The following is a 25,456-nucleotide window of genomic DNA, read 5'->3' as shown; positions in this document are numbered from 1 at the left end:
CACCGTCTGAGTTTGATCGTTCTTGGACCTCGTACACACTGTGTGTGTTTTTAATAGAAACGTGCTCTGCAGCTGCATGTGTGTCATATCATTTAGAAGTACTTCCTCCATGACTGGAGCACAGACTCCGTCTGACACTGGCCTGAAATACGTGATCAGGATCAGCAGTGCTGTCGCTAACAACACCACACTCCTGTGTTAAATATTGAGATTTTACACATTTCCCTGGTAATTGTTGGAGATTAACCCACAGTTTTAGGATTGTTGAGTCTTTTTAACTGATCTACAGTTTGGCACTGTTGGCTTGATCCGTGTGTCCGACGTCTCTTCCTGTGACGGCACTCTGACCAATCAGTGGCCGGTAGTCTGGCGATGTCACGTATAGTCCCTACTCGGCAACGCTTGGACCCTCGCCAGAGCAGGTACTAAAAAAAAAAAGTACCTAGTGCTGGTGGAAACTCAACCGTGGCGTGGCGAGGCGATGCAAGGCTAGTTGAGCTGGTGGAAACACGCCATATAAGACTGACTCGCAACGGGTGAGGTGTCAAACATTACATGATCTTTCTGCAGGAGGATCCCCAGTCTCCAGACCACATTTGGTCACAAAATCAGGCTCAAATTTGCTCAGATTACTGTATTCAAGCCAGCCTCTGAACCTTTATTGTACCATTGCTGTGCAGTAATAATATACCAGTGTTCTCATTCAGGTTTCACTGCCTTCATCTCTCCCTGGAGAATCGAGACGTATTGTCTTTGTGTGTTTTTTTGTCTTTTTTATCTTTGCAAAGAGGTCAAACGATAAAAAGCACAGCAATAGTCTGGTTAGGTCTCACAAAGAGCAGTTATATATATATATATATATATATATATAATATTTAGTAGAGAATATTTCAAACAGTCAAGCTAGAACCGTGTGAGTCACACAGTGTTAAGTAAGATAACATATAAGTTTAAATATTTTATTTTTCTGTTACACTCCCTTTTTTTATTCAGTAATCCCAATGGAATAAGCAAGGGATACATGAGTTACTGAACATACTGTTCTAATATAGCACCTTTAAAATCACAGCACACATACAGGTTAGCATTTAGGTACACACAGTATTAACGGCTCGTTTCCAGATTTAGTTTTTAGTAGTGAAATATGACATTGAATTGCAGCTTTCTGAGGTGCAGGTGAAAAAGTGACGCCTACAGTGTTTATAAAACGGGGGGAGGAGTCTGGGACAGTGAGATTTGCTGATGAGACGAGATTTGAATGCAGTGACTGGTGTTTGAATTCAGAGGCAGGATGATTTTTATCACATGTATAATTTCAATACTTTACTCTAAACTCTGAAGATTTGCATCTGGATCAGTAAATAAAGTTACTAGATACACACATGCACTGGTTTACAAGTGGTTTAGGGTTAAGTTGCTTTACACCACAATGTTTCAAAAATAATATTTTCACTGGAACTACAGTGACATGACACAATTAGGGAGTTTATCCGTGAGTTGCAGAATTTGTAGGAAAAATAATGTGTAGCGTGAACTCACGTACGTGAATGACAACACAAGCAGTCACACTGCACTAGCTGAGAAGCAGGTGAGAAGTGCAGGATAACTGAAGAGGTTGAGGCCTTAAGACTCGTTCCTTACCCACAGTACTGCTGTGAAAAATGGCATGTTACAACAAGCTGACTGTCCATCTCGGAGCTCATAACCACTGTCTCTCCACATTCAGAGGGGCAGCAGTAGACAGGTGGCAGTTCACTCCCTCATATTAAAAGGATAACCAGACGCCCATGCACTCAAATTTATTGGGTGACTGTAATAAACGACTCTGCTCTAAGCTGAACTATAAAAACAAATCAAACCATGCAATAACACTTAAAAACATCCCCACAGCAGTGCGCTGTCGTTCACACACACACACACACACACACACACAATACCAAACTACACAAGCATGGTCACCATTAAGAGCTCTCCTTTATAATAAACAACAGAGTAAATACCTCAATTAAAAAGGGATAACACTACAACAAGAGGGGTGACCACAGGTTAATATCAATCTAAAATCCTTTTTATAACATCACAATCTGGTTGTCAAGGGATTTGGGGGGCCCTAAGCAAAAAAGGGACACAGAGATCTGTATAATCAAGGGGTTTTTAAACATGGGTTATCAAGGTCAGAGTTATTTATATAGCACATTTAAAAGCAACCCTTTTGTCTTAAAACAGAATTAAAAAAATTAATCAAGTAAAAACCATAAAAACATTGTGAAGTATAGACAGAATAATGCACATGTATGCTGATAAAATAAATACAAATAAATGTTAATGTCATCTGGAATTAGAAAGCATGGTTGGCAAATATAAAAATGTAAAAAAAGAGCTTGGGCACCAGACAATAGCCCACCCTGTTGGGACACCCCTGATCATGACACTAAACCAAGACGTTGTACATCTTCGTCCATCTTTGCTCAGGCAATGTAAACCAGAAGTGTTTGCCATCTTAGGATCAAGATGCCGACTTATCCTTTGCTGGGATGAAGCACTGTACATGCAGCTTTAACTCCCTGACAAGAAGGGAAGCTGTGTCATGTGGAAATCCAGCCTGAGGCTGTTTGAATAAAGATCTGGAATCACTCAAGACATGTTACACCACTCAGGTGTTTAAGGGCAACCTTTCATAGCACCTGCAGGTAAAAGAAGGGAAAGACACACACAACAACATAACAATGATATGTACATTTTTGGAACTTTCAACCAACGGAAATATACGTATAAACTCATCTGGAGATTTTAAATACACGTACGGTTGAAATACTGTAGCTAAACCAAAACCAAGCCTGCGATCACTGACCATTTATATGTAGTTGTACGTATGCATGTATGCATATTACATTAAATAAATATATTATAATATTAAACATTTTTGGTCATTTCAAAATGATATGTGAAGTTTGCTAATGTGTTCTGCAGAAAAACAAATCCAAAATTAGCCTTGGTGAGAAATCCTGTCTCAAATAATATGTCAATATGTTTAAATATTTAAGAAATGGTAGAAAACCTTTTTTTCAGCTGCCTTCATTTATTTTATTTATTTTATATTTGTTTTCTTTTTATTTCTGCTCCCACTCTGTATGAATCATGGATTCCTACATTAACGTCACGTTGACCTCTGAAACGATGAATAAGTCAAACTTGAAGACCTGAACACAGTCTGCTTCCACTTTCTCTGTTTCCTTCTCAAAAATGGTTCTGAAAGCAAGTGAATGAAATAAATGGTGAGAACTTCAGGGAGCTGTTGCGCTGTACAGTCGGGGGGTTTGTGTTCGGCAGCAGCTGAACAGACAGTGCTGTCCAGGCCAAAAGTGACATCGCACAATATTGAGTGTTATTGGTCAAAATGCTGTTTTAGAGGATTTCATTAGTATTGGTTCCAGTGGGCAGGCCCAGCGCCACACACTCTAAATGTTGATTCATGGAATTTCATTTGTACCCATTTCAGCAGACAATTTAGAGTTATGTGGTAGAGATGCTGTATCAGAGAATTTCATTAGTATTGGTTTTGTCTGCCGAGGCCTTGACTCCACTGAGGGAGAAGTTTTTGGACAAAACACTGATCTACAGCCTCAACTCAGCTGCGACTTCGGGAGGGGGGATTATAATGATTATACATGTTATCCTCAAGTGGTTACTGTTCCTCAAAGCCGTGTTTTGTTGTGTCTTAAAGCTCCAGTTTGCAAAATGTATTTCATTTAGCAGAAATTAAAGATAAAATAATAAAAAAAAACATTTATATTTAAATTTAGGGTCAAATTTGGACAAAGACATCACCACAATGAATTTATAATGAAAGAGAATCGGCATGTGAATAAGGTGTGCGTGGGATTATTATCTCAGATTTGCATTTGAATTACAGCTGCAACTAATTTATAAATCTGTGGATTATTTTCTCGATTGATCGAGTACTTGTTTGGTCCGTCAAATGTCAGAATATGTTGAAAAATGTTGATCTTCGTTTCCCAAACCTGGAAATGATGATATTCTATTCTTGTCTCATTTTTTCCACAATCCAAAATTATTCAGTTTGAATGATTTATTTGTCAATTGGAGCAAAGAAACCTGAAAATATTCACATTTAAGAAGCTAAAAAATTAGAAAGCTTGTTTTAATTATTGAAAAAAAAAACACTGAAACCGATTAATTGAATAGCAAAATATTTGATGATTCATTTAGTAATCGATTGATCGAATAACCGTTGCAATCCTAATTTACATTAACCTTTGAGCATTAACCTTCTTTTTATTGTTGTCCATATTCAGGAGCTCAAAATTAAATATTAATAAATAGGACAAACTCAAACCATGATAAATAAAAGGCTTGTTTTCATACTTCCGGAGGTTTGGAACCCATGGACATCACTGTGGATATGCTTTGCCAGGCCTTTATTGCGGCCTTCAGCCTTCACTTGTTGCTTGTTTGCAGCGAGCTGAGAGTCCTCACTTTAATCACATCTTGATTTTATAGTCTAATATCTTTCTATATTGGACTTTCATAATATTCACATTCATATCTTCTCTTATCTTATCTTAGCCCACAGTGGACCAGCTCAACATCTTTTGAGTTTTAGTGAAACTGAAGGCTACAATGTTTGGTAGAGAAAGGTGAGGTGAGGGACAGTTTTACACCCTGTACCTTCTGTAGACACTAGGGGAATGCTCATCTCTGCAGTGGTTTGGATACAGAATAATCTTTTTCCCAGTCAAGACTTAGATCCCATTCAGACCGGGTATCAACATCCGTCTCGAGAGATCTGATCACATGTGGACAACTCTAATTACAGCTGTTCACAACCTTGAATTAAAATGTGTTGGATGTGCTGTTTCTTGTGACCACTTATTATTTAGATCTGATTTGATTCAGATTCTGATCTGACCCCTGACCTTTATTCAAACCTGTTTGTTTTGTGTGTGAGCAACACAGGGACACAGGGAACGAGAACAAAGAGATCAGAAGAGACTAGAAGTAAGTTTTGGCTTCATAATAACTCATTTTAGCAACTTCACAAAAGTCTATCTACAGCATCTTAAGAATATATTCAAGTGTTAAACAGACTTTCAACAGGAAACTGCAGTTTGTAAACCACTCACTCTCCCACATCAAAGTCCATGGAGAGAATCCGTGATTATAACTCGCAGGGACACAGGAGCTGCTGGTCTACTGCTGCCTCGTGTGGTCACTTTGTGTCACTGAGGTGAATCTGAACAAAGGATTTAAAACATAGAAGTCACAAAATAACACATTTGAACTTAGTGATGGAGGCAACTCCTGTGTGCTGGGATATAAAATCACAGATGATTTTCTCTATGGACTTTGGTGTGGGAGAGTGAGTGGTTTACAAACTCTGGTTTCCTTTTGGAAAAGTCTGTCCAACAGTGAATTCTTATTGTATTTGCAGTATGGCATGCTTGGTGTTCAAAGGATCAAGTCTTGAGAATGCTGTTGCTAGGCAATGACAAAGAGTAGCTCTTGTGAAGGAAACATCAATTTAATGAATATTGACAACCTGTCAATGAATAAGCATCCATCAAAGCACGACATTGAGGAACAGAATGAAATAATTCTATAATTATGAAGACAACAAAAACAAATAAACAAACTGAAAGTGTCTCTTTAATCTTCCCACAGAGAGATTTTTGTGGACCTGGATTCTCAGCTTCACAGACTCTCGCTGACAAATGGAACGTTCATTTGTCGCATCAAAGGCGTCTATTTCCTCAATTACCACATCTTAGCCACTTCATTTTAAAGGGTTGGGTTTAGTCTGCCCGTGCTGCTGTGAAACGGTTACAAAATAATCACATCACGATCAGTATGAGCATGCACTGATAAAAAACCTGAAACTGCAGCAGATCCAACGATCTCAGCTTTGCATTCATGCGTGTTCCGAAATGAGGTCACGTACAGAATCAAAGCCCCTCTGAGTTGTACTTTCTTGTGATCACATGTGAGGACACATTCACACACTCACACCTGTAGCAGCTGTAAGCATGTGATCACACTTGTTCATACCAGGTTCTTAGAAACAGCGTCAGTATGAATTAAAGTCCTGTCATTTTAAACTTAATAATACAAATGCCTCAGAAATGAATTCTGAGTGCAGATACCAGCCATCTTAACCTTATGGAATATAGAGGTGTGTGCATGTGTATATTCTGTTGCTGATGTCAGATCTTTTTAAAAATGTTTTAAAAGTGTTTAAAAATGTCACACACATTGATTTATTAGCCTGTATATGTAATGACTGAAAAACACGCGTGCGATACACATGCGATGTGACACGTGACACGTGACACGTTAAGGCGTCTGAAGCGTTGGCTTTAGTACAATAGTGACACAGGCGTTAACGCTTATGTCGTGTCACACCTATACCAGGATGTTGAGGTCTATCAGGGACTGTACCATTGCTCAGGCGCCAAACTGACGAACAGGCTGTTCGCACGAGGTCCACTGGATCCACTGGATCATCAGGACCTGACAGTGATTAATTTTCTATCTACACAGAGTCTCAGTTTCATATGGGATTGTTGAGAAGAAAAGCAGAACTTACAGATGAATCCCAAGCCCCATCAGAGCTGTCAGGATATTTATATTTGTAAGTAGCTGAAATGATTCCGTAAATAAATAAATAATAAAAATAATTAATTAATAATTAATTAATTAAATAATTATTTAAAATAAATACTTTTATTTTAATAAAAATAAATAATTAATAATATTAAATAAAATAAATAATTATTTGTACATTGAGACGAGCATGCACACAGGCGACCCCTGCGTTCACACGTGGCGTGACACTTATCACCCTTCATTACGTGGTGTACTCACAATACGCGTGTCTGTACACACGTGTATCACACGCTTGTTTTTCAGTCTTTATGCAGCGTAGGCGACGCGGTTAAAGCGTTTTAATATAGTGTGGTGACATAAAATGCCCCTGATAGTGTGTGTGTGTGTGTGTGTGTGAGAGAGACTGTGCAGTGATGTGGGAGAATACAATTCATTTGTCATCTACTTGTCCCTGGCATTTTTGCATTATGTTGTGTAGTTATATCAGGGAGTGTGAGCTTGTGTTTTTTGGACATGTGGGAAGAACCCGGAGAACCTGGAGGAACCCACTCACACACAGGGAGAGCATAGAAAGGCCCTCCATGTTTATGTCTCAGAGTTTAAGATCAGTTATTACATTATTACATTATTATTACATGTCATTTAGCAGACGCTTTTATCCAAAGCGACTTACAATGGAATTGAGTACAATCAGCTAGGGGTGGAATCGAACTTGCGACCATGATGTCTTTCGCACACAGGGTAGGGTCTTAACCACTGAGCCACTCCACCCATGATTATCTTTACTCCTGTTCTTTCTGAACAGCGTTCATAAAAGCAAACAAAGAGATTGTTGGTCAGAGTGAGACTCGACACAGTCATTGGTAAATGAATGTGACATAATGCACTAAATGTATCAACGCGAGTTAGACACTTGGTGTGTGTGTGATCTTCTGTTTTGACAACAACATGTCCATTCATTAGTGCATCAAGACAAAAATGAAACCCACATTTGGACAACAGTCAGTCCTGGTTTCTAATGTTGTGTCTATGTCAGGAAGCGTCATCTCGGGTCCTCTTTATGAAGCCGTTGGCTGCGACATAACCACTCAGCCCAGGCACTGCACACATTTGCCAGTGGCAACTAATAGGCCCTGCAGGAAGGGCACCCAGCCATGTGTGTGTTTTTGTATTTGTTACCTTTTGAGGACCTTTTCTGGCATCAACACATGACCGTGCAAGGACCAGTAGTCCTCATGGAGACCAAAACCTGGTCCTAATGAGGCAGAACTTCATTTCTGGTTAAGAACTGTTAACTGTTAAGTTCTTAATGCTAAGATTTGAATTGTGGTCAGTGAGGTTAAGGTTCTGACTGGTTTTGGTTAAGATTAATGATAATGTTTTGGATTTTGTTTGTTTGGTTTTGAAAGCTGTCCAAATGAATGTAAGTCAATGCAGAGTCCTGAAGGCAAATACTGTAGCTGTGCAAACCTGTGTGTGTGAGAGTGTTTCTGCCTCATTTCTGTTCCAAACACTTGAGGGAAAGTGTTCATATCTAAATTACCCATTGCCTCAGGGTTGACTGAGAATGTGATGTTCTCTCTCTCTTTCTCTGTCTGTCAGCTCTGTGATTACTTCATTTCCCCTCTCCTTCTCTGTCAAACTCTGTCTGCATTTCTTTTTGTTTTTTTCAATCCAACTGTCAAGGATATTTTTCAAAAATGTTTGAAAATTCATTACAAAAAATCAGATAAATAAGTTCTCATCCTGTCACCAATACAGTTGTTATGCAAGTTTGTTTGACTGAAATGCAGAGATATAGGAGAATTGGTTGCTGGTCCTTTCAGCACTTGTCAAGTTAAACACGGAAACATGACTTTCAGCAGGCGTTTGCCTCCACAGACACATACTGTGTTGTTTAAGGTGCGATTATTGACGGTTTCACGCCGCCATGATTGATGTGACTTTTGACCTAAGACTAATCCACATCTCAAGATTCAATACTCGAGTCTAAGTGAACATTTGTGCCAAATTTTAAATGATTACCTGAAGGGGTTCCTAAAATGCATTCACAACAACGTCACAGTGTTGCACACCAAAATCCAATCATTTCATCTCTGAATCCAAATGAATGGTTTTACCAAATTAATTTCCCTTGAGTTGTTTTTCATTTCATTTCACCAAATACTTAATTATTAATTCAATTTCAATAGCAGTGTCATCTTTGAGTCCAACGGAACATTTGTTTTTAAATTTGAAGGCATTCATGAGGGATTCATGAGGCCGCTGTGACCTTGGTCTTTGACAGCTCGGCATCAAATTCTCATTAATTTATCGCTGAGTCTAAATGAACATTTGTAACAAATGTGAATAATTTCTCTCAAGATATTTCTGAGTCATTGCTTTCACAAGATCAAACTGTTGGAAGGTCACAGTGACGTTTGAGCCGCAACATCTAAGAATGTCATCTTTTATTTTTGAATTAAGTCAAAGTTTTTTATACTAGGATATGTCAACTATCCTGCCAAAAAATACTGAGAAATCATTTCTTTGGCCATATTCTTGAGGCCTTCTTAAGATAACTCATTCCTAGTAGGGTGCCAGTAAGTAAGACCTTATACCATCAAACTCACCCTTTAGTCTGAGGGAAAGTTTGTACCATATCTGCAGAACTTTCTGGTGAGTTTCTAGAGATCTGACAGACTAAAGCGTCAGTGAAACACAGCATGATAAAAAACACAATCTTCTGATGAAGCAGACACCGTCAGGACAGATGAGCTGGTTTGATCAACTGGACAAACACACAGTTTGTTTACAGCTGTTTGTGTTTCTGGCCTCATCGTAATGTAGTTAGTACATTGTTTTATCAATAGGAAGAAGTAAATAATTCAAAAGTATATATTCAATACCAGTTAGTTGCACCAAACTTTTCTGTGAATGTGAGCTTTGGTCCTAGATATTTACCGTTCTTTTCAATTTCCCAAAGCTCTATTGGCATAAAGTCAAGTTAACATAATAGGTTTGATAATAATGGATTTGTCAAACGTGATGTAGATTTCAACAATGAAATAAAAAAAATGATCACATAGAAAAAACAATAACGAAAGAGCAGAAACTATTGAAAGTATGTATTTTTTTACGCACTGTCTCTCTCCAACCCTGTGACACAAACATTACACTACGTTTTGTATATGACATAATCACAATTGTGCCATATTTTATATACAGTATTTTCAAGTGTTTTGGGTAAAAATCTCACCCTGGAGATAGTGGTTAGTGACAAAATTGACAGAATTAATTTTACAAAAACATGTTCTTTTATTTTTACTTTCAGCCAAAAGCATTGCAGGCAATTTAAACACTGACATGTAAAAAATTATAGGAATTTAGTCTGAGACATTCAAGTAATTCAATAAAATAGAAATAAAGGTTTTAAATGCAGGGCTTTCCCTCTGCAGCTCTGTGACTGTCTCTCGTCTCTCTGTCTGTCTCAGTATCAGGGATACTCTGTCTCTCTGCCCTTACTAAGGCATAATCAATTTAAGAGTTTGTCTTGGGTCATTATTACCTGCTGGAGGACCATCTGCTCACTGAGGCTGGCGGAGAGCTCTGCCAGGTACACACACACACACACACGCACACACACACGCACACACACACAGCCTGAAGCGTGCCAGGTGGGTTTGGACCACAGTTGTGATGTGGGATGTACAATAATTGTGTCCCACAAAAAGCTGAGGGAAAAAAAAAGCTTGTTTTGCCACAAGTGTGTGTGCATTGCTGCTTCCTGCATCATGGCACACGGAGCAGTTTGCATCTCATAGTGTGAGGAGGCCAGTGTACATGCAGCGTGTGCATGTGTCAGGGACACAGCGTGACCTCGCTCTCAGCCAAGTGGTTCCTCAGCATGGCTAAATGTAATTAGACCCACAGTCTGAACAGCAAAATGACTTGTTGGCTTCTGATGCTACACGTACTGTACGTACACATGTTATTAGTTTATTAGTCCAGCTGTAGGTAAAATACACATGTATATACTTATATAGAGGGAACCTCATAATAAATAGTAGAACAATGTTAATCCATAAAGTCTCACTTGGATGAAGCAATTGTTACATTTCAAGATTAAAGCTCCACTGTGTAATTTCCAAAACACTGATGCAGAATCGCCGATGTAACCGGGTCTGTGAAGGATTTGGTGTTATGTGGATTGGGTGGAAGACCAAGGCTGGAGGCTGACGGCAAATAGAAAATGACAGTTTCAGGATAGATGTAAAGAAGTGTAAGCTGTGAGTATGTTGATTATGTTGTATCTATGGTTATTGAGTGGTTTGTTGTGTGGTAAGGGCTCAGCTCACGAGGCCAGAGAGTCAATGATGTTCCTGCATGTGTTCCAGAATCACAACCTCACCAAGTGTTTTGGGGGCCACACGGTTGGTGTAGTGTAGATGGACTGGCGATCTGTCCATGGTGAAACCCGCCTATTGCCCTATGTCATCTGAGATTGGCTTTTTGGTTTTTTATTGAAGCGTCCATCAACCATTTTCTTTTTTAATGTGTTTCTTGCACTTGCAAAAAAATAAGGTTACTGTTAATTAGTGTGTATTTAATTAAATGTGTCTGCATTCAAACACACATAGTAACTCATTTAACAGTCTTGTGCATGGTCTGATAATCTTATATTCTATTTATTTATGGCAACATAGGACACGCTACTGTTAACACACCTCACTGCATTTAAAGGGCGAGGGAAGGTGACACTGTGTTTGTGTGTTGTGACGGTAACAAGCGATAATGAGTGATGTGCAGTAGCCGTTGAGCAGCGTGATACAAGCTATTTTTAGAGCTAATTGTGTTTTTGTGTAGACTGGCTGGCTGGGGAGAGGGTGTGACTTTTGGCAAAGGGGAGGTTCATCATACATGATTCACACGGTGGGTGAGCAAAACAACCACATCTGTCTCTCTGAATTCCTGCAGATACTTTGTGAAAATCTAAAAGCAGTTTAAAGGGTGGGTGGTGAGCTATCACACTCTATGATTTTGCACCAGGTAGATTGCCATGTGTATATATATGTCCATTCCCCAAAACCACCTGTGGTCATGAAATTGACTGAGAAATGAAAAAGGAAACGTTGCAAGTTGTACTGCACCTCCTTTTTTCTCTCTGCATCACTGGTGGTGTGCATTTAAATTGAATTGTGTTTTTATTGGATGGGGTCATTTGGACGCCTCAATTGTGTAGCAATCATGAATATTTCTGAAAACTTGTGAGCTGATGTTTTCAAAAATGGCTGAGGTCATTATTATGTAGAATAAGCAGGATATTAAAGTTTATAAGCGTTGGATTCTTTACCTGATATCAGAATCTGTTGCCTGTGGATTCCCATCGGTCTGTCTTCTATGCTTTACGCTTTGAGTGCATTTTATAGCAGTGATCCACCTCTGCTGTCTCCCGAGATCTTTGGTGATCCGGTAAAATCCGGTTTTGTCCCTGACTGTTTTGGCATCCTGGACACATCAGTGACTTACAATCCTCACTTGTTATGAATAGAGCTGGAAAAAAAGTAAAATATATCAATTTATGGATACCTGGCAAAAGGGCGTTGTTTGGTACCGATTGTTGTATTATGGGATTGCATGACCTTGGCTACTGGATCGATATATGTTACTTGCACTATCTTAACATTACCCACATGCTAGCTGGAGTTGTTGTTGTTTTTAGGTCTTTGCCATTTGAGCATGTCATGTTGAAAACGTCCAATGTCATGATTTCAGGAGCTGCCTGCCTGCGTCTGAAATCTGTTACCAAACGTTGGTACAATATGGTACATATTTTGTTTTGCGTTTCCATTTGGAATAGTACAAATATAACCAGACCCTACGTTCCATTTGTTGGCATCTTGCACTTGGGGTACTAGACTAAAATGGTACGTAAGTTCATGGTGGAGCTACTTAAGTGTTAAGTCTCTTGTTGTGTCTTATTTAAATGTCAAGTCTTTTGTTGGGTCTTATTTAAGTGTTAAGTCCTTCGTTATTTTTGCTATTTTATTGTGTACCTCAAGCCGGGAGTCTCTGCAAAAATGTCATTATGTCCTCATAATGACAATAAAAACTGTTTGAATCTTGAATCTTGAATCTCAGTCAAAACTCAAGCCTGACCCACGGCTTTACCATTCCAAACTGTAACTGTACTGTGAACACAGCTTAACTTGGAGCTTTGTGACCTGATGTTACGCTCATTAGAGATTTATGAGCCAGTTGCAAAACTTGTTAATAACTGACATCGAAAACAATAGAATGGTTTCTCTGTCTCATTCTGGAGGAGGAACTCTCATTCGTGGGATAACATACAGTCCATGCATACATGTGTGAAAGGCTGGTTTGATTTGTTTCACTGCTGAGATAAATATCAACAGTTATTCCACAACATGACTCACTGCACCTTGAATGTGTTAAGCCTCAGAGACATTTCCAAACAAATGTCAACTGCGAGACACTAATAACATGGTGACATTCAGTGTCCAAAAGGTGAACATTCAACTTCATTGTTATGTAACATTCTGCAAAAGAGAAGGTGGGGAAAAAAAATCAACTTTCCAGCCTTGACTCGGGAAGGAAAAGTGAGGTTGTGAACGTTTCACCTGCAGCTTCACTGGAGGCAAAAATAACCTGGGAAATTGATAATCTACCTCACCTTGGCAGGCGTCCTAAGACTGCAGTGATCGGTTATGGTTGGAGGCTAATGTCAGCACTGTTTGCAGGTTTTAGAAAAGACACTGCTCCATAAGTGACAGTACAACGTTTTCTGGGTTTATGACTTTATGTCAGGCAACATCTCACCTGGCTGTGTCACCTGCACTACAACTCACTGAGGTCACTTTCCAGGCCTTCACGAGCTCAGGATGGAAAGTTTCACTGGAATGAATGAATGAATTAATGGATGAATGGATTTATTATTCAGACAGATAAACAGAGAAAAATATAAATCAAAGGCAAGAATAACCAATAGCATATGGAAACTTTGCAACAGAAACAAACTACAACTACATTTGTTTATTTTGTTCAAAATACTTTTATTTAAATGTTAAACATTTAATGATTAATGATCCAAATACAAATGGTGGTTATATACGTTTAGAAAAGTGTCTCATGCAGTGAGCTAATATTTATTTCAGATACTATGAAAATACTGCAAATAATTTTGATAATAATTTTTTTCAATTTAGCACCTGCCCCGAGAAATGTCTGAACACGCCACCGCCACTGTTTCTTTTTTTTTTTTTTTTTTTTATAAATAACTTCATTAAAACTTGTGAAATGGGAGCAAACAATTATCTGTAACTGGCTTTTGTAGCAACAACGACAGTGTGACTGTGGTAGAAGACTCACAGCATGACACAATATTTACAGGTTCCACTTTAGTACAAAATTAACATTAAAATGTGTTCTTTAGTCACTTAATTAATGCTTTTTATGTGTTTGGTTTCTTCCTTTGAATTCTTATACCGTCATGTATAATGACATCAAATGGCAACCTATTGTCTTGAGGATAATGGAACAAAAGTTTATTAAATTAAGTGATTATTACTGACACAAATAGATTAAATTAGATCTTTTGTTTTGTTTCTTTTCTTTTCTTTTCAAGTGTCACATGACACTAGAAGTGAAAAGACCGTTTTGTTTTCTTCTGACACAATCATTGACAAAGGCTCATCTTCTTTTTCTCTCCCACTCACTGACAGTCCAGAGTGGATGTGAACCCACAGCCCTCGTTAACTGATTGGCTTGATGTGTAATTAATGCTGTGACACAGGCTAATGAAACTAATGACGCTAACTGTGCTAGCATACAGGCTTCCCGTGGGGATCTAATTTAGATAAATGACGCCCCAGGTTATGCTGCACTATTTGCATTTCATTTTGTGGAGACCGGGAGGAAAAAGAGGGGAGGGGCCGGATGGGAGAGATCAAACAGGAGAGGTGTTCTGGGGCCGGAGGGATGGAGAGATTGAGGTGTTTACTACCGTGAATGTGCATGTTGGTGTAAAGCTCCCCTCAGCCATGCATGATGCTGTTGTCAGATAAAAGGATTGGCAACGGAGGGGGGGGGGGGGTGTGTGTGTGTGTGTGTGTGTGTGTGGGGGGGGGGGTTGTCGTGAAAAGAGAGAAAAAAAACTGTGGACACAGACACACACACACACACACACACACACACACACACACACAGAGGTTTGTAATCAGTGGATACTGGGCCTTAGGAAACTTGTCATTGTCAACTACAGAGTCTCAGGAGGAAGACACGCTGTACTCGGACTGAATCATTGTCTGATGGAAACATGAGCTCATATACTCCATGTTGTAACCTACATGTAATGTATTCATTAATCATTCACTAATTTCAGCACTTCACACCATAGCACTAATTAAAGCAGTGTATGGACTGACCTTCAAGTAACCTTCAGTTTGTCTCGTAAGCCGTCTTGTATTTATTTATTTCAGACACACATCTGTGTCTCAGCTGATTAGAGCAGTTACACTGAGACAAGTGAGCCGTGGAGGTGTTTTTAATAATAATTTAATAATAGACCCCTTTCCTCTTTTTTATTGTAGGTCACACAGATTTCACTGTCGGACAGATCGTAAAAATGACCACAAACACCACATTCTCAATGTTTATATATGTCACATTTGTCATAAACATTACACGTCATGTATCTGAATCCATTCCACTCTCTTTTTTCCCCAACAAGGCTTTTATTGTGACATTTTTGCCGAACCATTAGTTGTGAGTCCTGATCAGCAACATTAGATTTTGAGGCCCTTTATCAGCATCGCTAATAAAGCAGTAAATTACATGATGCTTCTGGGGAAATTCTGCACAGTTTGTCATGTTTTTGCATCATCACATTTCATCATTCCAATGTCAGCCTGGCATGTTCCTATTTAATGATTCTGGAAGCAATAAAATATGTTAATATCATAGCAGCCACATCTTTGCTAATGTTATTCTGCCAAAGTTCAAGCTCAGTTCTGTTCAAAGTTGCATATGTAGACGATTGTTAAGGATGTCACTACCTACGCTCAGGAATCACTCCTACTTTGACTTGGAATACAACTAACGATTATTTTCATAATCGATAAATCTGTCCATTATTTTCTCAATGAATCGAGTACTTGTTTGGGCCAGAAATTGTCAGAAAATGTTTAAAAAATGTTGATCAGTGTTTACCAAACCTGGAAATGATGACGTTTGTGAATCCACAAACCAAAATGTTCAGTTTTAATTATTCATTTGTTACCTGGAGCAAAGAAACTAGAAAATGTCAATATTTTAGAAGCTGAAATATCAGAATGCTTGTTTTAATTATTGAAAAAATAAAACACTCAAACCGTGTATTGGATGATTAAAATAATTGACGATTCATTTAGTCATTATTAGATTAATAAGTGATGAATTGCAGCCCTAATTTAGACTATTTAAAAGTAAATGACTATGGACATTTTCAGAGGCAGACGCGACTGAGTCAGTGAGTCACATGGACGTCATTTATTTCAATGTCTGTTTCCTTTCCTTGTATTTACATATATACTGTATGTATTGTGTCATACTCCTTTCAAACATCACTTTATTTGCTGACAGGTTAGTGTCAGTAAACAAGCAGATTATCATCCCGCAGTAATGTTCAGATGTTCAGATGTTCAGTCAGCGCAGTACTATCGTTTGAAAGAACCTGAAATGCCTTTGAGATGGAGCTACAGGGAGATACACACCGGTTATGATGGAAATATCAAGGCTGTGACTACTTTCAGGAAAAGGAAAGCCTGACCTTTAGCCATAATATAGAGGATAACCTGTTGACTTGTGGGTAATGTAGTTTTAATGGACTACACCTGGTAGAAAACTGGTATTAAGAGAAAGAACGAACTACCAGAAGAAAAAAAAAAACACAGCTAGATAAGAATGTTTTTCTGTTATTGTTTTATATGTCTAACATCCTGAGACATGGCCTGTGGTATTCAGGAGATTGAATGCAGAATGGAGAGAGGGAGGAAAGAGAGAAGGGGTGTGTGTGTGTGTGTGTGTGTGTGTGTGTGTGTGTGTGTGTGTGTGTGTGTGTGTGTGTGTGTGTGTGTGTGTGTGTGTGTGTGTGTGTGTGTGTGTGTGTGTGTGTGTGTGTGTGTGTGTGTGTGTGTGTGTGTGTGTGTGTGCATGGTGGGGTTGATCCATAAACCTTCTCCTTTCCCCTAACCCCCCCAGGGGAAGGCATCTTTAATTCATGAACACTATAAAAATAAAGGTTTTTCCGTGATGGCCCTGCAGCCTGTAACACACTCTCGCAGCATCGCAGCACCAGGCAGATGTCGATGCTGTGGTTATGGATGGATCCCAGCTTTATATTTTATGCTAAAATGAACAGACTCTTCCTTGGGCTGTGCAGTTAAATGGATCCCAATAAGCTGCATGTTGATTCTGCCTCTGTGCAGACAGCGGAGAGAGACATGACAGACAGACTTTAAATGAAGCAAATGGCTGTCATTGGAGCTCAGTCATTACTTTAGCAGCTGCAGTCGCCTGGTGGTGACATGTACCACAGTGTCAATAGATTTATATTAATATACCTTTTTTTATATACTGTATTATTGGGATTGTTTGGTGCTTTTGGAATCTTTTACGTGTTGTATTTATCGTTTTTCTTTGCCTGTTGTACTGGATAGGAGAATTGAATTGAATTGAATTGAATAGTCGTGGTCTGAATCTGGCTTGTTATATCATAATCTTTTAATAAGAAATATTATTCAGTTTTCAAAAGGTCACATTCTAGAAACATTTTGAAGATGATCTAATGATCATTGCACAATTTTATTTTTTCACAGACCACTGAAATGTTCTACTGCTGTGGAGGAAAATATTATATAATGTGTGATATCAGGTATTGGTTTAAAGCGTTGGTCTATCATTTATCTGCAGTTTCTTTTTTCGTTATATAGAGAACAAAAGACTAACACTCAGAGGAAACGGGACGAGTCGTATCATTTGGACTAAATGGTGTACCTGTCTGTCACTAACTGATAAACCCTCCTGTTTGCTCCGGGAGTCTTGACAACAGCCGGAGAGATGTACACCACTGAAGCAGAGACAGAGGCAAGAGTGCAGCAGCCAGATACAGCAGCTCTGTCTGCCAATGAAAGTCCATCTTATCTTAAGTTAGCCAGCGTGTCACAGAAAAATCACGCTTCTCAAATTCTATTTAACTACAGCAATAAAATCACCTTTACACCTCATTATGATGCTCGGTTTGAGCTTCAGCATGATGTCGTGACTGTGGCGATTTGTCGAGTTGCTGCCATGTGATTGGTTCATTAGACATTTGCAATAAAAGCGTTTGAACAGGTGTATCAAATAAAGTGGCTGATCAAGTCCAACCTTTATGAGCCCAAGATCTACTGTGTGAAGCATCGAGAGAAGCAACAAGAGAAAAACTCTGGTGTATTAAACATGTAAAGCACATGTGTATTGTTCTTTATCTGTGGGTCATTATAAATGAATTATAATTATAAGTGTCCTGTCTGTCTGCAGGAGAAACAGAGTTAGCCCAAAGCAGCTATAGCTCCATCCCTGGAAGTAACATCTACTACAGCTCATTCAAGAGAGAGGAAGGTGCTTACAAAACATCTGTGAACGTTAATCACGCATATATGATTTTCCTGCTCTATAGGGAAAGTCCCAAACATCGACAGGTCAGTAGAGATGAATGGATTACAGACTCCTGATCAAGACCATGAATGTATTCTCAGTGCTTCCTCTGAAAACTAAAAAATAACACAAGACACACTAATAAATAAAATATGTATGCAGTATATAGGGGCATGGCACCCATTTGTTATTTCACTGAAAAAAACCTGCCATCGGCAGTACAGGAGAGTAAAACAGGAGTGATTAATGGGTAAAGAGGTCACACTGTGTGAAAAAACACGAGCAAAAAAACTTCTCACTCCTGTTTACACAGTGAAAATACATTTTTATTAATGTGGCCAGTAAATCGGTTCAACTCTCACACTTCCAAACATGGGATGAAGCTCCGTAGCTCTGCTTGCACCTCATTGGCTGCCGATCACCACGAGTCTCCATGGAGACACTCCATTTCATTATACCAGAGTTTTTGCTTTTGCTTTTGCTTCCCCGTTGTTCTTACAATTTATTTTAATATCTATCTTTTCCAACTCATCATGTGTTGGGGATGGGGAGAGTGGTAGCTGTGCTTATTACTGTATGTAATCCGCACATGTATTATTCACAGATATGACCTTATATACAAAAGACAGTAACGTCGCGGTTGTTTTAATGTATAATTTACTTGGGATTATGAATAATTTCCCTCAGCCACCCCTTCCTCTGAGGGTAAGGAGGCCAGATCAATGATTGACAGCTCACTTCATGTTCTGTAACAACGGCAGCTGACAAGGTCCTGTCAGATGAAATGATTGGTGAGGGAGAGGTGGAGTGTTTGGGGAAATATTCCCCCTCTCAGCTTCTCTGTCTCTCTGAGCTCCATGGCTGCAGCACCACACTTATTTATGAATGAGAGGTAAATATGGTTTAATGACTTATAAAAGATAGAGCAGACACAGCACATGAGTATGTTTGAAGCTACAAGATTTAACAAAAAAATAAAAAAATACCTGATTTATTTTTATGTTTACTTTCACACTAAATTAGCGAGTACACCTGAGTGAATCTGCTAAAGCAAAAAGGGAATTAAAGTGTCACTAAAGCCCTAAACCACTATTTTTCTAGGTGTAAACCAGTGTTTTCAGAGCCCCAGACATGACACGGGTGAAGTATAAATGTGGGTTTATCATTCCCACCAACAAGCTGGACAGCTGGGTAAGCAAATATAACTGTGAAACTAAAGTACAGTCAGAAAGAGTGAAAGATATTCACACATTCAAACCACAATGAATAACATTGTTCAGTATAAATCAGTACATAACTTTGTGATTAATATTTCTAGCAAATTTTACTCTTAATCCACTATGTTTCCTAAATAAATTGTGTACTTTTACTCCAATACAATACCCCTAACTATCTTTGGTACTTGCTACTCAACTAAAATCAGAAGGTTTTCAATCTTGATGACCACTCAAAGCTGCTTTACACTCCAGTTTTACCATTCATCCCTTCACACTCATTCAAGAACATACATAACAAACATGTTATGCCTCCAGTACACTTGACTGTAAAGTGTTTCCAGGTTAAGCTAAACTCAGAGTTGATGACGTTCCATACAGACACCTTTAAATTCAGAAGCCAGCAGTGTACAAGTTTACTGCGACCAACTGCAGTAAATTGACCCCGGTCAGCGACCGTATAGAGAATAAACAACTTGTAGAGCTAAAATCATTTTTTTCAGTCCCTCAAAGTTAAAAAAAAATGTTGTTGTTTTTTACTGTAAGTGTAAAATAATTTTCCTGTGTGCAGAATCTTTATATTTTTCTGATTTAGACGTATATAGGCATGTAAAAACAAAGATGTAGTATACAAAGATACATGCTGAATAAGGAGGAGTGGGTGTGGTGTGCATATATGACTAGATGTCAAGATAAGTATGTAAACTATATGTAAATTCTACTGCCCGAAAAAAACAAGACCATTTAACATCACTGCCTTTGTTTTTTCCATGTTGAGCCCAAATTGTTGCCAATGGCTTCACCCCAATAAATACAGAAGTGAAATTGTTATAACACATGAACAATTGACATACTATTGAATACAACTCTTTCTTAATAATGACCTTTCTCAGACTATACTTCTATGGTGATAGCTGGGGTAACCAGGATATGTTTGCTTTGTTCCTTATTGAGAAATAATTCTATGATAATCTCAGCATCCTGCATATATATCACCATTTTCTTGGTTTCTTGGATGCCTACCAATAAAAAAAGCATTGGTCTTACTGTAAACAGCTCGACAGCCACCACAGCTGCTGCTGCTGCTGCAGCTCTTGTATTTCAAAATGACTTTTAACACATTTTTAATTATTATTATGTGTCACAGCTGCTCTGAGACGGTGTCACTGTCACCTTGGGAAAATTCCGAAAAGGCGCACACAAGTACAACCATCAGTGTCACATGGTGTCATTTTGAAATGGAGCTGCGAGCTCAAAGAGCAAATTTCTATTTTTATCTCCAAAACCACAAAAAGACGCAGTAAGCACCTTAAAAATTCAGTGACCTATCCAGCCAAGATATGACAGGCACAAGTCGCCCTCTCGACACATGATTTATTGAAAGGATGGGGAGGGGTGAGTTCAAAATGATGGTGGTGTTACGGTCACAGACATCAACAGTCAACCATGTTTGAGTGGATATGACAAGGAGGCAGTGGAACAGCAGCCAGCAGGAGATTAACAAATACCTTCTTTTAGAATTCACCCCAGGGACTTAGCATGAGAGAATTTGGATTCTCTGCTGTCAGAAAAGTAAATTGTAAATATAATTCAATTCAAAAATGATGCTGTTTAATTTAACTGCACCGACAATCTCCAAACACTTTGTTCAAGTAACTGTTGTCAACTTTGATCCACTCAAGATGAAGTTAAATGTTGTTTTTTGGAATTGAGTCATTTACAGCGACAGCTTTTTAAACACATTGAAAACTACACATATGTTGAAAGGTCACACGTATTTGTATACTATCTTTTACTCTCACTTGACATTCACATTAAAGCTTATATTCTAATCCTGCAGTGTCATACAGATATAATAATGTTCATACAGTTAATCCTTACATCACTTTGGCGGATTACTTTGGCACATTCGCTTTATTATAAAGGTGATTATGATGATGACACCGATCGTGATCATTTCTTTAAGTGTGCAGTCACTCACCGTGAAGAAACGTCAGCCTTTATTCAATTGTTGACCTTGTGATTTATATATCCAGAAGAACTCTTACAGTTGACGGGGTTAATGTTAGTTTAAACATTGAACTCATAAAGAAATCCACTGTGATGAAAGCAGTAATTTCACTAAGTCTGTCAGAGCAAAGAGCATTTGGGTTTCTCTGACTTGTGTGCTGTTTCCTCACCTTCAGTAATGAGGCAGTGTAGATGAGGTGAGTGTCATTGGCCATTACAGGCTGAGTCACATTTTATGATAGAGAAGGTGGATGGCATTGAAATACCAGCTGTCACTCAACATCTGGTGACTCATTGGTTTGAGCTTCTCCAGGGGTGAAGTAGTTTGCATTTACGGCTCTTAATGCAGATATTTTATAAGTCGGCAAAGGTCCAGATTGAGCTCAGTGACATAAACTCCTTTTCCACTAGCACGGCACGCCTCGCCTCGGTACAACGCGGTTATTTTGCATTTCCATTAGCGGTTGTACCTGGTACCTGGTACTTTATTACTACCTGCTCTGGCGAGGCTCCGATACTGTGCGTGACGTCGTCAGACTGCCGGCCACTGATTGGTCAGAGTGCCGTTGTTGTTTTTTAAACCAATTGAAACCATTGTTTTTGACATTGCCTTTATGTTGCGTCATGGTGGCTTAGTGGTTAGCACTGACGACTCATAGCAAGAAGGTGCTGGTTTCCATTCCTGGGACCTTTCTGTGTTTGCATGTTCTCCCCGTGTCTGTGTGGGCCCTCCCCCTGGCTCTCCAGTCTCCTCCCACCATCAAAACTTGGTCCTATGGTGAGACATTTGGTGGCGGCACACACAGTCACAGCAGCTCTGATCAACCCTTCATCTGACCTTGTAATTTTGTTGTATCATGACAAAACAGATCCTTTTCTTTTGTTTCCCCTTTTTTCCATCCATTATAACTAAGCCACAGAACCTGGGAGCTGCTGAGATGACTGCAGCTTCAGTGAATCCCTTAACACTTTCAATTTAGTCTATCCATGCATTGTCTTTCACTTTATCCTCCACTTGAGGGTCGTGGGCTGTTGGTGCCAATCCCAGCTGACATAGGGCAAAAGGAGGTAGATAATGGACAGGTCGAGGACCTTTCATTCACACACTCACACCTACAGACAATTTAGAGTGTTCAATTACCGTCTGCATGTTTTTGGACATGTGGGAGGAAACAGGAGAAAATCCATGCACACACTTGCAAACTCCACACAGAAAGGCTGAATGATGGTGGTTCAAAGCTTATTTCAGAGTCAACAAAGGCCGGTTTGATCCTTTTTGGCCCAAGTATCAAAAGACACCCTGAAAGCTTTAGCTGCATTCCAAAAAGTAGAGAAATATTCATTCTGATGTGATGTGGAGACGTGTGGACAAGAGTGTTACTCTCATGTATGCAGGAGAAACACTTCCACAGAACCAAACAGCACCCAATTCGGGTAAATTGGGCACACTTCACTTATTTCCCCTTTTGCTACGTTTGGCCTGTCTGTCTGTCTGTCTGTCTGTCTGTCTATCATCTATCTATCTATGGATTCTTGCTTGAAGATTTATGAGGGAGTTCACTAGTACGCACACATGAACAAGCCATTGCTCAAAGATACAAGGGCACACAAATGAGGGAGAAATCACTGAAATGAAATGTGAGCTTAAGTATGAATGCAAGGAGCACTAGACTGACTTGGACCCTCTGAAATGAAACCATGGACCATGTACACTATGTGCATGTGGAAATGCAGCGTATGGGTATGAACCAGGTCTGTGGTTTCAGGGAAACTATCATTTTAATAAAATGTTTCTCTAGAATCCAAGTAACACTTTAACAAATTATTTTGCCATATTATTTTGTGGAAAGAAAAGAAAGAAACTGTTGTATCCAGACGTTTGCTCTCTGTCTGTGATAGGTATCACACTAACAGCAAACTGCAGTAGCTGCGAGCAGAGGTCAGCAGCTAAATGAACCTTTGTTCCATTTTCCTAAGAGGATCCTTCATCTGCATTGAGCTAGAAGTAATGAAAGTGTGGTGGAGCATTGAAGATTGATGTTAGGGAACTCCCAGACCTCTCCCCTCTGCTTTTTACCCTCGCTCCTTCATGTGAAAACACACTTCCACGACTGCCCTGCCTTCCTGTTTCTACTGTTTTATTTGTGTCTCTGCCATTATCTCCATCTTTTTTCTTCCCTCTCTGCCCTCCATCATCTCCAGGACTCTTCATCTAATTGTCTCCATCTGTTTGTCTCTCCGCCCCTCTTCTCTCCTTTATATCTCGATCTCATCCTCAATCTGCACTCTTTGTTCCAAACAACTCAGCAATCATTGAGACACATGATGTGACCTATTCTCAGCAGAACTCAGTATCACTGGAAATTAGCAAAACTCCATTTATAAAGCCAGCATTGTGGCTCAAAGTATGTCATATATGCTTCAAATATGGTTGTAAAAACGATGGCAATGGCAAAACAGGAAAGTTTTGAAATGATGGGGAATTTGCGCTGACACAAAAAGCGATGGAAGCCGAGAAAGGCCATGGTCACTACTTTATTTTTTCAGTCCGTTATCTCGAGATAACAGAGTCATCAGTTTTTCACGGGATAATTGTCGATTATTCATTCTGATTTTCTTACATGTCCAACGCGCCCGACTCACTGGGAAAACACATTCATTTATCTTTATCAAATTGAATTGATTATTCCATGATCCATGTAAAATATAGTGACCATGGCCGTTCATGTAGTCTCATGTTGAGTATCATGACTTTACACAACCATTCTCTTCTGGATAAGATTTCTTTGTTTTGTTTGCGGTGTCATTTCTTGCTTGGCATCATACAAAGTTTATTTGAACTGGAGTTAGAGACTCAAATAACACATTTTTAATGTTTGTGTCATTTGTGTCACCCAGTGTTAAATACACAAAATCTTCCGTTAACAGCAATATGTTATCTTGCATTTTTGGTAAAGAGTCAAACATTTTTAACGATGAATTTCTCCTTGAGTTTAGGGGAAGGTAAACTTAAATATGGAGAAGGTGATGTTCAGGCCTATATGCATCCAGTCACTATTATTCCTTCTGAACAAAGGTATCAGAGGCATATATTTGGCTGTGTTCCCTGTAAAAGGGATCCTGAAGAACAATTGGGACAGCTGGGCCTCCCGTGGCCAAGTGGAAAGGGAACTTGCCTTGTAACCGGAGGGTTGAAGGGCTGGAGGTGCCCCTGAGCAAGGTACCCAACCCCCATTGCTTCCCACTGCTCCTAATTCTAGGAAGGTTTCTAGTAGAGAATGGTTAAATGCGGAGAAGGCATTTCCCCTGTGGGCAATTCAATTTAATTTAATTGTGAGGAAACACTGTCTTTCCAGTTCTGATCTTCAGTGACTGGAGCGTCCTCTCCTAGGGTGACCCCACCTTTGGCCCTATGTCAGAATGGATTGACTCATGTGGAGAATAAACTGTAAGAAAATGAATGAATGAACAATCCTCACATCAACACAAACGATAGCTGTACCTTTGCCTTTGTCAGGCGACTTTTCTCAGTTAACATGAACAAAGATCACAGAGATAGAAAATCAACCTTTTGTCACTGGTGTTCGCTCCCAGGCAGCTCGACACAGCTTCCTCCAGGGAAACGGAGGCAAACGACAAAGACTCATGTGAGTGCAATGGATGTCAATTCTTGCCAAATTCCGTTCAGAATCATAATTGATTCTGCTTCCACTGACATTTGCAAGGACATAAAAAGACAGAGCAATCAAAAAAGGTGGGGTTTAAAGCGATTAAGCACAACAACACAACAACTATACAACTCTTGTAATGTCAAAGACAAGACTCGAAGAAGGCTTTGTTCTTCACTTCCTTGATTCTCTCCACAGTCGCCTCTAGTCATTTGAATAAACAAAGCAGTCTTTAAGTTTCACTGCAGTTTCATGTGTTCAATTTTA

The 25,456-nt window shown here is 39.2% G+C and overlaps 1 protein-coding gene across 6 annotated transcripts in view; it reads left to right on the top strand.

Moving 5' to 3' along the window:
• The window catches only part of LOC131466133 (inactive N-acetylated-alpha-linked acidic dipeptidase-like protein 2), a 396,981-nt gene that overhangs the window by 150,355 nt on the left and 221,170 nt on the right, over nt 1-25,456 (top strand). The gene's annotated exons all lie outside the window — the stretch shown is intronic.

The sequence above is a fragment of the Solea solea genome, chromosome 9, assembly GCF_958295425.1.
Source record: "Solea solea chromosome 9, fSolSol10.1, whole genome shotgun sequence".
NCBI classification, from domain to species: domain Eukaryota; kingdom Metazoa; phylum Chordata; class Actinopteri; order Pleuronectiformes; family Soleidae; genus Solea; species Solea solea.
The sequence above is the reverse complement of the archived record's forward strand: the minus strand, read 5'-3'. Positions and strand labels throughout refer to the sequence as shown.